This window comes from Protomyctophum bolini, assembly GCF_963924005.1.
Source record: "Protomyctophum bolini genome assembly, chromosome: 21".
Classification (NCBI taxonomy): domain Eukaryota; kingdom Metazoa; phylum Chordata; class Actinopteri; order Myctophiformes; family Myctophidae; genus Protomyctophum; species Protomyctophum bolini.
The window spans coordinates 17,523,536-17,536,647 of record NC_137882.1 but is presented as its reverse complement, the minus strand read 5'-3'; the positions used below and the strand labels follow the sequence as shown (position 1 = coordinate 17,536,647).

Below are 13,112 nucleotides of genomic sequence, written 5' to 3'. Positions count from 1 at the left end.
CAGGGACACAGAAGTACATTTTGGGGGGGTTACATAATCATTTATTGCATATTCAGGTTCCCCCAAAAAATCTTTAAAATAATCCCTAAATAGCTGGTTTAGTGTGATGAGAAACAGAGGGATAAGTCAAACCGCCTAAAGTCGAGCATAATTAAGAGGTGTTTATAAGAAATAATAATACAGTTCTTACTGGGTGTAAACGTTACAGAGATGGCATAATGGTTCAAAAGTAATTTAGCATCATTGCAATTAACAGACATTTTCATTAAGAACTCATAACAATGCCAGTCCCTTTGAAGTCTCTGGCTTTAAACTAAAAAGACTGATGAAACAAGAGGCGCCGGACCACATCAGGTGTTGAGATGAATGAATTCCTGCAAATGAACTTTCACGAGACCCCTCTGGACCCTTTGAACTTGCTGGAGTCTGTTTCTGCTCTGCGTGGGGACGACACAGTGTTATGGTCACTCTTGTGGTATGGTCAGCAGGCCTTGCCCTCTCCACTACTCTCTGCCAATGTATCTGTTTCCAAATGGGACTGACACAGGCCTTAGCTCGTACCCTGCTGAGGTCCTCTGAAACCAGAGACCCTTGAAGTGGACGTCTGCCTGTGTCCAGTCTGCTCCCAGAAGCCCTTTCGGTCCCCATGGTCTCCAAATGTGGCCTGCTGCATGAAGACTTTTTGGACACAGCCTGGTCAGTGGGGCATCTCCACCAACCCCCCACCCCTTACCACCGCCACCACTAGTAGCCATACTAACCACCAGCAGCCTGTAGCCGACCAGGGAGCAGACCACCCTGGGCTGGTCAGCAACCCCGTCTTACACCTGCCATAAAACTTAAAAGCTACAGTCTCATCCCCCAGCTTTGAAGTGTTCAAAGCATAGCTGACTGACCTTTGATGCGACTTTGGACGCAACACATGTTCTGTGCGCCCATGTATAAACGCAGGCCTCTCGGCAGACAAGACGGGATTGTTTACCTACATGTGCGAAACGTAAGGGCCTGTGCATGGCAGCCATGCATAGAACCACACTATTCCCACAAGTGAAGTTTCCTTTGGTGGAAAAGAGACACACAAGTGTAGAACCGGACATTGCTTGACATCTCCTATAGGCCTGCCATGTGTTCAAGTCCACTGGTGTTTAACTGAAAACACCTTCTCTTCTTGTCCCTGTTGCTCATACCAGGCCGGATTCACTCTCAGTTACAGAATGATGTAGAAAAAGAGGGAATCATTTCAGGTTCTCCCACACACCAAGCAGACGAAGAATGTCCAGCAAGACTCTGATTTGTTTTGCTTTTTTAAGATATTCTTTTTGGCTTTTTCTGCCTTTATTGATAGGTTGAAAGTAGACTGACAGGAAATGGGGAGAGAGATGGGGAAAGGCCGGGATCTTGAGTCGAACCCGCGGCACGCCGCCAGGCTGGCCCAGCAGCCCAGGTACCCAGACGGTTGAGCTAACCGTCTGGGCCTGCATTGTTTTTTTGCATTTGTTTTAAGTACTCGCCAAAGCACAGTGATAAGACACGTGCACTTGCTGCTGCCTTTCACAACATTTTCTATGAAATTGTATTATGTATTATGCTTGGAATTATACTACCCTCTCTACACCCCACCCCCTTACAGATAGCATTGCTCATGCACTGTAAATAGCTAGCTGTTTTACAAGGCATTAAATATTTGACAGAACAGTAAGCTCATAATTACACCAGACCAATCCCTGTCATGTACTTACTATGGCTCTGTATAAATGTCAAACAAAGTAGGCTGATATATTGCCGGCCATGGGGTTTACATGCCTCACGTGCTAGTGTCTGAATGACAAGACTCAAGGTGAAGTAATTAAACGAGCTGGACTTTTTGTGCACATGCACGGTTGCACCATGCACAAGACGTCGAAATGGAATATGCCTACACTTGAGTTTGGCATACCTTGGTAGCGAAAACGAGAGCCCTGATCCGCCTTGCTACACACAACATTTGCTTTCTGTTGTGGTAATCATGTAGCACGTGCACGCCAAGGACAAAATGAATTATACTGTATAGGCCTACCAGAACTCAGCTGAAGCACAATCTGTCAGCAAAAAAATATAATCTGTGAAATGATTAGATAGCTCGCTGTGCAGATGTCAAAAATGTCCCCACTCAGTGTTTAGGAACTTTCTGAGTGGAGCCAGAGGTGCTGGTCTTGGCTAATCCGAGCACATCTCTTGTGTGGGCTCCAGGGTGACTGTGTGGGCCACACAAATGTTGGTGGGGACGAAACAGCCCTAACTGCATGGAGTCTGAACCGTGACCCATGGAATGCTCCATCAGAGGCTTCTCGGGGTGTGGGTGCATTTCTCATGAGATTTCACTCCCATGGTGCCATGTCAAATCAAACCTTCGGGGACATTTAATCAAAACGTATAGCACCCCAAAGTCTGGTTTTAGCTGCAGTAGGGCTGAGGAAACACAAAATAGTTGCACCCAATTAGTGTTGTTGGACATTTTTCATGAAACACATGCATGGAAACTCATTGAATATACAATACTGACGACAGTACAATACTGACCACAAGGCTTTCAGTGAGGCCAGAATTGCACAACATCCACTCTGTTTGCTGATCTGAGATGCAATCTGAGAACTATTCATAATGTAGGACCAAAGTCCTACATTATGAATTATGTTCAATTCACTTGCAGTTGATGCTCACACTGTTGTCTCAGGCAGAGTGCACAAGGAAGAGGGAGAAACCGCAGAAACATGAGCAACTCGCTAACCACACTCTTTCACCTGAAAAGGCTGGATGTGGCAAATACAGTACAAAGAGACAGCAGTGGTCCTATCACAGACACTGCCACAATAGTATAGGCTAACAGTATGGCGGAGAGAAGCTGTCAAACGTATCTGTCAACACCTCCGTGTCAGCTGACGTGAAGGGCCCTTTAAACCTTGATGGGCATAAATCAGGAGGCCATTTTGAAACAACAGGGTCATATTCAGCGCCTGCTCAATGTGTGTGTGTTCACATATATACACCCTGCCAACATGGGACTCCCTGGGGTAACTGGGCTCATTCCCATCTCAGCCAGACCACAGGTTTAAAACTGATCCCTCTAGTAAGTTATACTTGGTCCTTTATGCTTGAATTAAATTGAACTGACTTTACAAATAAATAACTACGTTTTTGCCTATATGTTTTGAGGCCTGGTTTGTGGACAGTAACTTGCTTCTATGGATACAGTTATATATTAGAAATGGAAGGTCTGGTACAAGGTACAGTATTGTGCAGAAACGTACGTCTATATGGCTACAGTTTTTCGACCACATTCTGGCAAACCCAGCTCTGCTACTAAAAATAAATTAATGATTATACTTTCAACTGCATGGGGAAGTAGGGGAACAAGCAAACATAATTAGGCAACAACGGTGTGGTCATACTCATGATAAAATTATAAGTAATTCTGTTTATATTGCACTGGAAGGGAAGTGGAGCACAGAAATCAAACTTCCGTTCTTTCTATAAGTCTTCCGACCTGGTCACATTCTTCAAGAGTTTTCATCCCCATCATTCCTTTCACCACACGGAACCCTTTGCTGAGCCTTTGTATTTGACAGATCTTGCTGTGTCCACTACTCCCACTCTTTTCAATGGGGAGTTAGGAGACTGGTAAGGGCTGGAACGACAGTGTTAGCCACGCAAGCAGAACATCCCTCTCTTTTTGTGCACTGGGCTGGCGAAGGGGCAGTGGGGAGGATGCGGTCAGTCTACTCAAATAGAATAGAGGGCTGGGCAGCTGCCTTTGACACAACAAAAGGAGTATAGGCTTTCTGTTAGCCCTGTTTACTTAGTGTTGTTTCTGTGCTGTCTGCGTGTCAAACTCAAAAGGGTGTAGATAGATGGAAATGTACACTGTAGGCCTGTGTCACTCATAATTGAGACATTTAAGCATCCTCTTTTTATAGCGCGTTGGGTGTTTGTGAGGTGTGAGGAAATAAGAATTGTCTGTCTTAATGGTACAGGTGGATGGATCAATCAATTGCAACTAGTTCAATTGCTATTCAGAACTTGTAGGCATCACAGAAACGCCTCATCAATATGTGCATTGTGTCTGAAATGCATTACCACAATGGCAACTGTTGTACAATACTTTGGTGGCGAGGGCTTCATGAAGCTGCAATCCGGAACTTATTTATTCTAATGAATAAAATATTAATTTAACCAATATGGTAGAGTGTATTATTATCTAGTCTACTCTAGAACATCTGCAGTGGTTGGAGGTGGTCTCTCTGTGACTAGTATCCCTGCCTAAAGGATGAATGGATGGGATTCGATCCTCTTCACTATACCAGATACCTCTCCATCGGGAGAGGACATACCGGTAAACTTTAATGGCAGAAAGTTACCCTGTACCAAGCCAAGCAAAAGCAGCCTACTTAAAAGTCACCATCGTCTATCTTTTCTTCACTATAGGCAAAACTCTCTTTGAGCCGGGCCTTTGATCCCTTTGATTTTCCCCTCCCGGCCCTTTCCTTAACGCCAGATCTGTTATTATGCACTAAAATTCTTCGGTTTTCCATAGAAACGTGGCTTTTCCCTTTGGGATATTGATGTTTTCTTCCTCCCAGGGGTTATGATATGGTAAATCAGATCTTAAAAGCCACGGACAAATGGCACACAATGCTCGTATTCATGGTTGTTTTTGTCTTTGTTTGGTTTTGTCTCGTTGTTCAAATGCTCATTTCTCAAATGAATACCAATATTTATTCTGTGGATGTCCCGCGCGCCAGTCACTCGCGGCCGCTTTTCAAAGCTTCAACTCTTTGTTCAAGCAGCAGGTTGCTTGCACCACCGAGACGCGTTACTGTAGTGTGTGCTAAACCATAAACAATAAAAAGGTTGTGCTCTCTCTCTCTCTCTCTCTCTCTCTCTCTCAATTCAAATACGTTTACATTGCCAAAGCAAAAGTTATGCCAAATCAAAATAAACAATGTATTTATACTACAATTAAATCTCCCCCCTCTCTCTCTCCCTCTCCCTCGCTCCCTCTCAGCCCCCTTCTCTCGCAGACACGCGCACCCCGGCCTCCCCCCCCCTCCCTCTCTCCCCATGTCCCTTTCACACAGACGGATAAAAACACATAATGCACCTGTTACAAGCCCTTCATTTTATATTATTCATAATTTATGGAATAGGCCTATATTTCCCCTTTTAGATGGAATAATGTATGCATAACTTGTAACTGGAAGACTATGTTGAAGAGAAACGTGCATGCATGGGCACGGCAGAAAGCTTGAACAGTATTCCTCTTTTCAGGGTATTAAATCGACACCGAGGCCTGGGCTGTCTTCAGCCTCTGCTTTGGGGTGCTGACATGTCTGATAGACCACGCTTTCTCCCTGCATTGTCATCCTGTCATCCCAACAATGTACATCTTCGGGACACCAATTTTGGAGGGCTTTGATCTGCAGACTGAAAGGAACAAAGTTATGGTGAGAAGGCGGCTGTTGGGGGAGGGGGGTCCCTGCATGACCCCCAAGGCCCCCCCCCCTCTCCCAACCAATGCATGTTATAACAATGTAGAAAGACAGAAAATTGATGATTAATCCAACGATATAATGAACAATTGTAACATTACTCTCACATTCCCACACGAACCAAATACATTAACATTTTACATTTTGTATTTTCTTTAATAGAGGACACACACAAAATAGTATAGAGGCATTATTCACTACCATATTCACATGGGATCCTTCTCCTGTACTTTTTTCTTTCAACTCTTTAGAAGTTTTATTTTACAATTTGATCTGCAGTTAATTCAAAACACTTTTTTAACAGAAAATTATCCATTGTGTAAAATATATAAAATATATAGCCTGAAAGCCTGAAACTTTTGTGACCGTAAAAATACTGACGTTAAATATACTGATGTTTATTTAACAAACATGTTTTTTATGGTTGGCACAGTTAATGTTGCACACGTTTCTATAGGGTGAACATTATTGTGCATAACAATCCAAACAAACTCTGACTAAATTATTGGATATTTTAAGCTAACAAATCTCTAATAGCAGAAGATTGATTTGATGTTCCTTTTTGGGCCATATTGCACACTGCGATTATTGGTTGATATATGATCACCTGCTCCAGCCACTCATGCATGCTGGACACCTGACAGTATAGCTCCTATACTGTATCTTTTAGGTATTGCTCATTAGTTCAGTGCTGAGAAAACCCAATAATAACTCATGGCATGCTGGGCATAGCACGATTTGTGATAATTTATATAAAGGCTTACCCAAAGCTATATATCGGGAATGCATAAGAGCCCTCCTCCATGACTTAATCTAATTATTATATGACACGTATATTATGATATTTTCATATTTAGGTTATGTGTAGGTCTAATACAGTATATCATTATGTTGTATACTACTTTTGTACTTGGGCATGGATTTGTTTTGCTGTAATATTTCTGTTCAGGTATAACTTTATGAGAATAAGAATTAAGGTGAGAATTCTGGACCTCTATAACTTCACCCAACAGAGATGTAAAGTCTGACATGAAGGAGAGTTTCTCTTTTCCTACAGTAAGAAATACATTATGCATGTGAGAGGTTTATGGGGTTCCCAGTTAAAACTAGTTCCAGCTCTCATGGTATAGTACATAACAGCCCATAGAAAGAAATGAATCACCTTGAATCCATGACATTTTCCATACTCTGCATGCCATAAAAAACTAAAAGCAAATGGATATGGATAGACGTATGCCTATAACAATTCCAATCCAACCAATATCACACTGAATAATCAGAGCACAACTATCATAAAGTATAGTCCATGGTATTTTTTTACTTTACTTAAGTATTTTCAATGTTCAGTATACTCTTACTGAACTGCAACTCAGAGGCAAATATTGTACTTTTTACTCCACTATACAATTATATTAAAACTTTAGTTAGGTATTTTCTAGTTTTGTATTATTATTATTATTATTTGATAGTTGATCTACAAGCTCACAATGTACCGAGATGCGATGCATTGTGAGCTTGTAGATCTGCTATTTTCTAAACGATTTTATACATTTTGTATAGGCTGTATACATTTGAAAACTTGTGAAATGTAATATTCTGCATAATGAATGAGTATAGCCGATACTTTTACTGCATTTTCATACCAATACTAGAAAAATCCAGACTTTTACATAATTGTATAACAGTAACATGGAATATTTCTACATGCTAAAACATGTGATTAGGCAACGCCTATATATACTTCTTCCATCACTGATTAGTTTGGATGTTTTTTATGCCACATTTTACAACACCTTATACAAGCTATTCAGGATCCCAGCACCCTGCCTCACTGCGAACATCCGTCTGTTGAATAGAACGTGTCACGCCAGCGCATGTCCCCAAACAAAAGACAATTGTGATTTAGACAAACATTGGGGGGAAACATAAAGGCAAAGGTCAAGTTCTCTCTTGGTTTAAGTGCTCGTGGACCTAACGGGTGCAACTAATGCATTGCACCTTCGATTCCAAAGAGATGCAATTAGCCTGATTGGTGATGTTGTGGAAACATTTTGTGGTGTTGTGTTATTACCAACCAGCTTCAACTTATCGGCTATAGGCGATATAATCCTTCACGACGAAAAGACTTGACTAAACAATAGGGATCATCGTTATATTACAAAGACAGGGCGAGGGTGACCGAATAAAGGAACGAATGCGTGATTTCTTAGAGGCCTGCACCCTGCAGTCCATTTGTGATGGGACAGTAATACAGACATGCATTTCTATAATTAATTGGACATTTCTTATGAATCTGCTGCAATTTGAATACCGTGCATTGCCCCAGTTTGCCAGTTAAATTATTTTAAGGAGCAAAGGATTTGGAAAGGGGGGGGGGGGACGTGTTAATTGCGCGGCAGGTATAGGCTGCAACGTCAGGCAGGTCTAATCCTTTCTATTGAGTTCTGGTGGATTTAATGAGTGGCAGGTAGGGCGGCTTCCTGCCTTCTCACGTGCTAAAATAGCCCTCGCGCTGCACGCAGTCTTCGACCCTGGCTGGGTACAGGAAACAATTGATTTTGAGCATAAAGTTAATTATGCTTAGAATTACACAGTCCTTACGCCGGATCAGGATTTGACAGCCCTCTCACATATCATCCTCGCCTATAGGATGTGTGTGTGTGTGTGTGTGTGTGTGTGTGTGTGTGTGTGTGTGTGTGTGTGTGTGTGTGTGTGTGTGTGTGTGTGTGTGTGTGTGTGTGTGTGTGTGTGTGTGTGTGTGTGTGTGTGTGTGTGTGTGTGTGTGTGTGTGTGCGCGCCGATTGACTAAATTTGGACACATAAATGAAAGGAAGTAAATCCTTGTGCTTGCCTTGTCTGCACAGTTTCCTATAGGCTACACAAATGAGTGTTATGTATTATGAACATAGCCCTAAGCCCAAATAATGTCACAGTGGTAGACTATAGACTTATTATGAACAAAAATATATGTTCTTTTCATGAATTAACTCATGGGCAAGTCTTGCATATATGTTGGTTACATATTCTAAACTGTGATGTTGATATAAAATAAGCTAGAATCAAGATGCCTATACAGTTTATTTTTTATTATACCCTGAAAATAGAGGTATTTTGCGATTTTGCATCGTATACATGGCATGCAGCCTGCAAGAATATGCTTATAGCTGTTGTTTAATGGGCTATGATAATACAAATAATAATAATAATATTAATATGATGATTATTATTATTATTGTTACTTCTTATTTTTATTTTTATTGTTATTATTTTCACCATAATCTCGTCGTTGTTGATATTAAAAAGAAGAGGGAAATAAAGAGACCCAGTGACTTCACTGTAGAAATTACATAATGTAATATGCATCAAATTGAGAGGAACCTGTCACCAAAAGGCGTTTGTTTTATTCTATTACCAGACGTGGATTGCTTTGTTTCAATACTGTCATATCAAAATGATTGACAAAGTAATAAACGCGTCATGCTGCTTTGTATCTTATTATGGCGCAGCATTTGCATTGGACATCGAGGCGAATATGACAACCTTGACACGCATGGGGATTTGCTGTCAAATAAACACGTCTCTAAGCATTCCATTGTCGCAACAACATGCACTATAGCCCCTCCGTGCATTGAAATTGAAATTCTTATTCGAAGTTCGTGCATCCATTTGATCAAAAATACATTTGTTAGATCGGATGTGCAGTAATGAAACAAACTGTGAGAGCAGATTTATCCAATCTCTGCTTCCTGTCAGTCAAGACAATATAGAGAAGGGGGAAAGGGATAGCCTACACAAGAGGAAACTAACTATATGGATAAATTACACTTTACTCTTCTTTGGTGACTAATATAGACCCTCATCCCCTCATCCTTATATATTTAGGTACAAGTCTGCGTGACATTGCTTGCATGCTAATCAAAAGCCTGGCAATGAAATGTATAAAATATTCTCGTCTCTTCAGCGCATAGCAGTTTCGACTCTTCATAATACTGTCATTATAGATGGGTAACATTTATTTCCCATTGTGTGCCATGCACCTTGTATCAGGTTATCCCTTTGTCGTGTCGTGTCGTGTCAGCGGTGGGGCTGACACAAGTATAATAATGGTTAATAGAGCGTGATAGAGAGAATGGTATTAAGTGTGCAACCGAGATGTGTCAAAGGCAAGGGAAAAGTCTATGTCTTCATTAGCTTGATCTCCAAGGCCCACCGAACATTTCATTAATTCGCAATTTATGAATGTTTGACAAATATTAAAGAGTATGTAAATATGAGAGGCATAATGTATTTCCTGCGGGAGACGGGCGAAATGACCCAAAGTCTTTGATACTGGTAGAGTGATCACATGCATTATGTCTCTTCTCAAACTGTGCTTTTGCTATGCCTCGTCTTCGGAACATAGTTCCCATCTTGAGTCTGACGTGTGAAATAGTGCAGATAAACCAATGATTCATAATGTTGGCAGCATTTGCATCTCCTAATACTCAGTGTTATTTTTGATCTATGATGGCATATGACTCTTTATCGAGCTCACTTCCACCATTATCGTCTAGTCTAAACCAGTATAGGTTTTTAGTCCTAAAACGGTTCATTTCCTTGTTTCTGAACCACTTCCAGTAGGCTGCAGTAAATCAAATGCACACGTGTATTTTATTTTTTATTTTATCAAGTGCCATATAGGCCTATTTTAGCACAATATTCGCCTCTTAATAATTAACTTTTAAAGGTAAAAAGACATTACAGCATCTGAACAGGGGAAAATGTCACTGCGAAATGTCAAACAACGAGTTGAATTAACCCATGACATTTTATAGCCATGCATTTGCTACATTTATAATTCATGTACGCTCACATTATTCGTTTGGTAAATATATTTATGTTGTTTTATATAGTTCACAGATCGAACAGTTTCTCAGGCGCATATTTTCACACAATAAAATCATATGGGGGAGGGGGGAGGGGGGGGGGGGGTCAACACGAAGATGAGTCAAGTGATGATGAATTATATCGGAGATCTTCTTAATCGCCAGAGGGCAAGTACTCAAATTCATAATCATTTATTCTGCATGATGTATGGCCCACTGTTATGGATCTGATAACTTTAGAATGAGGAGCTATAGCTATACTTTTCATTAGTGTTGCATTAGTGCTGTATTACGGTGTATTACGATCATATTTGCATTGTAATACAGGCAGATGATAGATAAGGTGGCCTACTGAAATCATAATGTGAAATATTTCATAATAAATGTAATGAAACCACGTGAGCCCACCACCCCCATTAGGTTTCTTGTTATGGAGAAAAATATCATATGATTGAATTGCCTCTTTTTCGTTGGAAAACGCATGCTGTGAGCTGCAATATTTGGCGCAAATCCAAAAGACATTTTGTAAATATACTTGACAGTAGGCTATACAGTAGCCTACAGATTCCTCGTCATCAGATGCCTTGTTTTTACCCAAAGAAGATGGTGCAGTGGGTATATTTTGTAAAAAGTATATATAGGCCTACCCCAACAGCAATTAAATTCTAGGCCTATCTATACCCTCTTTCACTGTTAAAATCCAGCACTCCCATTCTCCTTTTCGCTCAACTTCCATTTCTCCATCGATCCTATTGTTTTTTCCACGTCTGTCATATAGGCGTTCAACAAGTTCTCCGCTCGACAGTTATAGGCTATGCCCCTTTATTCGTGCAGTGGTTGTCAATGTTGGGTCCTTTGGGGGGGGGGGGGGTCCTCAGCTAAATTTGCGCTATAAGCATTTTAACCACTTTATTCATATATGATATATGTTGTTGGCTATTCAAAAACTAGCAAATCTGCAAGCTCACAGCACGTCATGTAGCCTATACTTTGTGCCTTAATTCATGCGATCTTATAGACTATATAGCCTACATCTGCTATTTAGACTAACCTTCATCTGCTGTTTGGAAGAAAGAAAAAAAAGTTTGGATATTGGATTATAATATTTTTAACGCAAAATGTATCTTCTGGGTATCCCTGGCACAAAATATTTTCTTATGGCGGCCACCACCCATTGGGGTGGTGCCATGACATTGGATTGGAAGGTTCGTTTGATATACAACTGATAAGCATGGAAACAAAGAAATGTATAACAACCTTAACTAACTACTCCATCTTTAGTTAGTTCTCACTTTCTTCCAGATCAAATTAGAGTGGAAGCGCTGAGTTCAAAAGAGACAACATGCGCACGGGTCGCTCGATTCATTCACGCAGCTGCATTGAGAGACTCGAGGCCAACAAGCGTATCATGCATTGAAAGGGGAGCGTGCTATTCAAAGTGCAGGTGCGAACATTCTGGGACATTATGTGGAGGTGGTTAGAAATCCGTGTTCATCATGGCGCACTGACTATAGGGGCTGATTCGCATTGGAGGGAGCCCACTCATCCATGAAAGTAAAATAACTTAGTTCCCGAAATCTGTAGATGGTGGTAATCCCAAACTCTAGGGGGTTTGATGCAGGCAGCCGCGCCGCCGACCCACGTTGCATGAAGCTCCATCCTTGGATAAATGGCTTCCACCGGTTCTTCTGCACGTCGTGTTAAATTCGTTTAAAAGGTATACATTTTGGATGGTACTGTTCATTCATTTGGATCTCCTGAAATTATTTCATAAAGTTCACATTTTCAGTTTCAGCTTTTACATTTTCGTGGTTTCTGACCTTGGGTGAAACCAACGGGAATGGTCGTCATCATTGTCCTATAAAGATCTTTAAAATGTGACCTCGGAATTGTTGCTATATGCCACCGTTAATGACAACTCTCCCTTTCTGTTTCTGCGCTATAGGCCGGCCTGTAAAATGTTGCACCTGTCTTTTTTCCTTCCATACGCATTTCGCCCACTTCATTTAATTATGACACTGTGCTGGTGGAGTGTTGGGTGGGCGTGAAGCGGAGGGTGGGGGCAGCAACGCTTTTTGCTATAGCAGACTGCTAATCCCCCTATTAAAAGGGCTTTGTTCAATAATGCAGGACAGTTTCCGGAAGTGGGATTACCGCCTCCATTCTTTTACAAAGAAATTATTTATTCACACTCCAATGAGTCTTTATGGCCTAATGGTGAAAGGTCCTCGTCCTCCCAGCACAATAAATAAAATGTATTCATTTTATTTTATTATGATCCATTTTTGGATCATAACCTTGATTTTTATTTGAATCCTATATATGATATTTCATGTGAAGTTACATGTTGGTTACTGTTTCCGAAAGGTATCAGCGAAGTGGATAGTGCAGTGCAGTCTCTAGACTCTTTCCTCTATCTCCTCCTGAAACACACACACACGCACACGCACACGCACACGCACACGCACACGCACACGCACACACACACACACACACACACACACACACACACACACACCTGTTCTCAGTTGATATCAGATCAGAGGTTGTGTGAGGCAGTTGATGGTGTGAAGCAGCAGTGAGCCTGCAAAGAAGGTCCCTTGAGAAGTAATTTACTACTTAACTTTACTTGTAGCTAGCTATAGGCTACATGCTGCAGCTGCACACATAATTGGCTAAATGTACAACTTCAAATTTAAGTTTTTTCTTATACGATTGACTC

General features: G+C 41.1%; 1 long non-coding RNA gene across 1 annotated transcript in view; it reads left to right on the top strand.

The window, feature by feature from the left end:
- LOC308336388 overlaps positions 1–13,112 on the top strand; it is a 668,236-nt gene that overhangs the window by 277,610 nt on the left and 377,514 nt on the right. The gene's annotated exons all lie outside the window — the stretch shown is intronic.